Here is a 6,339-nt window from a genome sequence, read left to right on the forward strand (position 1 = left end):
CAAAAACTGTTTAAGAAGCTGTGGACCACCTCTGGCCCCACTGTATTTGAATCTTAATTTTCTGTTTGGTTTTGGTTTTTTTTTCTTCCCTTTCTTTTAACAGACTGATATATAAAACTGTCTCTGCAAAACCTAAAGTGGAAGGTTTCTGTGAATAGGTCTTCCTCTGCAAATTGTATGTAAATCTAGAGACAGCGTAGCTTTACAGTAAACCTCAGTACTCTGAGAGGAAACACAAACCAAAGGTTTACATCATGAGTGCTAGCAAAAAACCCCAGCTTATTTAGAGATAATTCAGTAATTATCTTTAAAGTATCCTCTCCTTGATGACTAAAAGAATAGTAAATAACAGAAAATACTCTTCCTTGATTATCCCGAGTTTTTGTGTGGAAGGGTGGCACACAGAAACCCACTTTAACCAAAGGCTGGAATCTAAATTAACCTAACGGTAAATGCTCTTAAGCTAAATGTCATGTAAACCAAGGTAACCCCATTGAAATAGCAGAAATGCACTGATTCATATCAGCTAAGACTCTCAGCCGGATGCTTATGGCCATTGCTTAATATTGGAGGGGGAAGTAATATAAAAGCTTGCAACCTTGTGTTGGACTGTAACCACTTAATCACCTTTCAACAAGTGATTTCTCATCAGGGTGGTAACAGCAGATGGTCTGTAGGAGATGTGTAACGGGAATCTGAAAACCTCTTACCACTCTGCTAAAGGATAAGGGCAGAGCAATGATCTGCAAGGTGTAAGGCAATCAGATATTGTCACCAAAAAACTCCTCAGATTAAAACACAAAAAGGCAGTAGGGCCAGCATGACAGAAAAAAACCTCTATGGCACACCATGTCCCCAGTATCAAAAGAGCTGTCTGACTGTTGTAAAGAATTTTTTTAACTAATTTTTTAAACGGGTTAATGGTAGCATGAAAGCATTACGTGTGATTCAGATGATATTGCCACCTCCTGTCAAGTGTATTACCATCATGCTTTCAGTGCCGTCACTGCTGTACTTGGCTATCTTACATTTTCCAGCACTGTGTCCTTGGCTCTGTCCTTGCCTCTGAAGATGTTGCCCTTTGGAATGCCTTTGTGCCTGCCTGTCTCTGTTCATCTCCTGCTGCAAGATAAGTGAAGGTATGAAAAAAAAACAGTTGCTGGGGAGCAGTTATGCACCTAAGAGGGTATTAATCCAGCAAACTATGTTCTGTGTGTGTGCAATCAAGGATAAAATCATACCCAAGGTACATGTAAGAAGCAGTAACCCTTAGCTTACTGTTCCTGGATTAGTGATCTCTTAGTGTGTAATGGCAGGAAACATTTTTATTTGTCTAACATGTGCTTTTTGATATTTATTGTTACAAAGCAATTTGGGTATGAGTTAACTATAATATGCAAATTATACCACTCATGTTCTAACTTTTTCAATATAGTGATAAATATGTCTGTCTGGTTTTTTTTTTCTAAAGTGATCAGGGAATTGCCACATTTAAAACAACTTTGAGACTTTCATCAATGTATATTTTTGTGTATGAACCTGTTAAAGAGAAACACTTTGTCTCCCTAGGAAAAATAACCCAAAACTATTTCACGGAGGAATATAAGGTTAGTTTTAAGTACAAAATTAGAATATGAGAAGTTATTAAATTAAAGAATGAGGATATTATTCCTTTTCTTCAGATCACTTGTTATCGAAGAAACAGAGAAGACATAGTCTGGCAGGTTGCTTGTCTGGCCAGCACAGTCCTCTGGTGTCAAAATCCAAACCAGCTATGAGTCAATAGTTGCATCACTTACTGTAGGGCTTAAAAAAAACTCCTTGAATGACATTAGGGTTGGAGATTTCACACAATAGAAAAAAAAATACTGTGATTTCTGTTTAAAAACAGGGGATTTATATTTATCTGAAGCCTTGAGTTTATCATTATCACATTTGTACAATACATGAATCTGGCTAATTCACCTTAATGGGGTCTTAGTTAATAAGTGCAGCAAACACAGCAGAAGGGTTGTTATCTATGGTCAAATGGGTTTGTCAAAGGGGTCCTGCTGCTCCAGCATCCTGTGCCAATACTCTGTTCTGCATTTTTGTGTGGCCAAGGAAGTACAAGATTCCCTCAGCTGCTTCAAAAAGGCTTTTCTGTATCAATATGAAATTGACTAAAAGGTTTCTGCCATTCATAAATACTCCAGAACAACTCCAAGTTTGTGAGGAAAGAAAAAGTGCTTAAAGAACTGCAGCAGAAGTTATTGTTACAGTGACAGCTTGCCTCCAGTGCTTTTGACTGGCAGCAAGGGTGAATTCACCTTCACTCTTGAGAAGCCATGACATTTTTAAACTTTATTTTTAATTTCACATTATCTAACTTAAAGCCTCCAGTTATTTACTGAGTTTTGCTATATCTGTATCTGAAAGCTCCTAAGTGCTCCCTCTCATCGCAGTCTTTCTGCTGTGTAAATATAAGAGGATGCTATAGCTTTTAATGATACAAACATCCCTCTGAAATGTTGCATATCATGCACAGGATTTTTCCTTGTTTATGCAGGAAAAAAAACCCAACAACAAACAACAGTTCCTAAATCCTTTTCTCTGCTTGCATAGCAAAAGTAGTGATTCCTGAATTGCTCTCCAGGCAGAATCAACCAAATTACAGTAATAACATGGGATAGTAGGGAAGATATTAGGGAGGTCATCTAATCCAAGAGAAAACTGAATTCAGGTGAGTTTTCTTAGGACTTCATTTCAGATCTTGAAAAACCTCCAAGAACTGAGGTTTCACAACATCCCTGGCCATGCTTTTCCAATGCCTGAGTAACCTCATAGAGATTTTTTTTCCTTATATACAGTTGAAACTTTCCCTGTTTCACATTATTATCAGGGTCTCTCATTGTCTTCCTATAAATCTCTGTAAACAGCCCAGTTCTGCTTTCTTTGTAATCTCCTTGTAGGCTGTTCTTAGTTTCCCTGAAACCTTGCCTTCTTCAGGCTGAACAAGTGCAGTTCACCCAGCCATTTCTTACATGGTAAGTGCTCCAGCCCCCAACCATCTTGGGACTGATTCTACATCATTGTTTGGACACGTGATGAAAATACTAAATGAATGTTGTACCAGGAACTGATCCTTGTGGGAATCTGCTGGAAATAGTTCCACTCGTTACTCTCACCACTTTGTGATCTGTCAGTGAGCCAGCTTTTAGTTCTTCCAAAGTGCATCCTTTTAATTCCATGGAACACATGCTTTTGAATCATACCAACATATGCCATGAAACTAAATGCTTGGGCAAGACCCAAGTAAACTGCATTAACATGAATGCAACTCTCAACCAGACCTTTCATCTCATGGAGACAGACTTGCTTAAAAAGATCTGGTTTGTATCCAGCCATATTAATTGGCATTTGTTGCATGCAAGGTGTCCAATTCTTTCTTGATTAAGCTTTGGTTAACCCTTCTTCCTGTTTTCCCAGAACTGCATCAGGTCAGCCTGCCTGTTCTTTTTCACAATGCTTTGCTTTACTGGCACTGAGACATCTTTGGGTGCAATCCAAGTGGATGCAACCGTAGGGAGGTTCCTGCATCTTGTGCATAAAGGGAGCTCAGGGATCAAGATGAGAAAGAATTGAATGGATTTTACTTTAAAATATGAGAATGTCTTTATAGAACATGGATTTTGTAATCGCTTAGCAAAACAATAATATGTCACAACACTGGCATAATGTGTGCATTCAGGCATAGTAGCCTCTCTTTTTCTCATTAATTGAAACTCTGTCCTATATAATGATAGAAACCTGTTGTGCAGATTTTGAAAATAGCTACTATATGGGAAAAACAACTCTCTAATGGTTGGAGTTTTGTGGAGGTTTTTTTTTGTTTCAGTTTAGTTTGGATTTTTATATTTGGATTTTCTGTGTGTGTACTTTAAACATATTGCAATTAAAATGCAATACATAAATCTGCTTCACAATAAATTTTCTGAAGGTCTTCCCTCCCTCCCCCCTTCATGAGATGAAGTTTCATTGGCAATGAGATGCTATTGGATTCGTCTCCAAGCTATTTTTAACAAATAGCCTTTGATTGCTATAATACCAGTGAGGGTGAAGAAGCATTGGAATTACACTACATCATATTTTGTTGGTCATCCTCCTGGGGCTAGAGGGTAAGTGCTTCTGTGACTGCAAAAACAGATGGAAAAATATTTTTTTTCTTTTTTATCAGTTTGTTACAGGTACAATGCATATACTGAAAAAGCAATTTGAGTTTAACTTTAGAGGAGAGAGTAATTAAAAACAAAACACACATAAAAAACCTGAAACCCTCATTTTCCTTAAAGGTATCATAATCAGAAGCAACTCTGTCAGATGATGAACTTGTAAAAAACCTTGTTCCCTTCGGTAACACAGAAGTTTTACGGGAGTCCATTAAGACACTTTGGCATAGAATTTCTGTATTCTGTTTTATTTCAGGAGAAAATGTAGGGAATTCATAAAAAAAAAAAGAGGAAAGAAGAGTGAATTATCTAAACTGGTGTCTCGGGGCCTGCAAACTGCAATGTGTTCACCTGTAAGTGCTATTTTTAGTAAGCTGTTATTTCACAAGAGAAAATAGCAAAAAATTCCCCCATAGCTATTTTCTCTCAACAAAGGCACCTTCACACCTAAGCCAGCTGGATAAGGAAACCATGGGACAGGCCTTTTCCCCAAAAATCTGTTTTTATCCAAATGAAGAAGCTAGAAAGGTCACTGGGCTGTGACTAGCTGGTTCTTGCTTAGGCTGTACTAAGCCCATACTCTACCCCTATTTAACTCACACACCCTCTAAGACATTTCCTGTGAGTTTTTTGGTTTATTTTGTCTTTTTGGACCATCTGTGTAGCAAAGCCACTGTAAAGGCAGGCTGGTCACACTATAACATGATAGAAACACCAGGGAGAGCCTTCTTCTCCCTTCCCTGAGGGCATCTAGGGGGTTAGCATTAGTCCAAATGAAACACTCAATTACATGTGAAAAAAAAGTAAAAATAGGCACATCATTTCCTTTTACTGATGGATACAAAAAAAAATAAAAATAAAAAAAATCAAGAAACTGAGAACTGAAGGGCATTCTCATTTACCTATGCCCACCTTTTGAGATGGCCAAGCATTCTTGCCAGGCAGCTGCAAAACTAGGAATGTTCAGTGATGCTCCTGTTTAATGTAAGGAAAAGGCTGCTGCCTTCTCTGACTCTGATTCAGATCACCATGCTGTCATTATTTCAAGTGAGTGAACATTCAATTCTGTTGAGTAACCTTATGCTTTTGTATCACGTTGCATGATGAGGAGGGGAAAGGGCATCGCTTTCCCGCTCAGCAGCATGAGCAGGAGAACTGGTCTGCAGGAAATAAGAAATCCCCCAGACCTTTGCCAAGAAATTGCAGCTTGTGAAACATAGCACAGTTTTGGCTAGTTATTTTGTTTTCTTCATACAGTCTCTCTGCAATTCTTAGCTTTGGTGGGAAGTGGAAGAGAAATGTTGAGACATTGCATGTGTATCTACATTCCACTGGACCCCCAGCTTCCCTGAAGTGAGCAAGTATAGGACACCTCAGACTGACAGCAACTTGTCTTATTTCCAGCCCAAATAGTTGTAGGAGAACATTTACCCTCCTTTTCAATGTTCTTGAGCCTTATTTGTCAAAGGTCAAACTCATGGTCACAGTCAAACTCTTACATATTCTTGATTGGCATGATAGACTGCTGAGTTTTTATCCAGGTACAGATGAATATCTGGTTATCTTCACAATTTCCTCTTTTAGTCGTTGAGCATAGAAAACAGGAAAAAACTCTTCCTTCTGTTCTGAGGGGAAGAAAAATATTTGAGAGGTATATGACATTCGTCACTTCCTAACAGAAATTTCTACCAGGTGATCCAGGGAACTGAACAGATGGAATTTATAATAATTATTTATTTCATCAAAAGTCAGTCAATTAATAAATCAGCAACAAGACCAAAAATATCTTTTGAAAGGCGGCAAAACAAAACACTGCCACAGGTTTTGAACATCTATCTGCCCAGCAATAGGAACACTATTGATGTACACTAACTACATCATGCAATGGTCTTTTCATTTTTGAGGGCTGCTGCCGTGTGCAGCCTCTGTCTCAGAAGCACAAACACATGGACTGAATCTGGGCTACCACCTCTAGTAAAACTTGAATAAATTAATTCCAAAACATACATCTATTATTCCCTCAGTTTAATGCCTCAGATTTCATGGAAAATTGTGTAGGTTAGTGCTGATGATTTTGGAAATGATGCTGCTTTAACTGGGGATTTTTAAGGGAGAAAGAGCACCACATTCT

This window comes from Chaetura pelagica, unplaced genomic scaffold, assembly GCF_000747805.2.
Source record: "Chaetura pelagica isolate M959 unplaced genomic scaffold, ChaPel_1.0 scaffold436, whole genome shotgun sequence".
In the NCBI taxonomy this organism is placed as follows: domain Eukaryota; kingdom Metazoa; phylum Chordata; class Aves; order Apodiformes; family Apodidae; genus Chaetura; species Chaetura pelagica.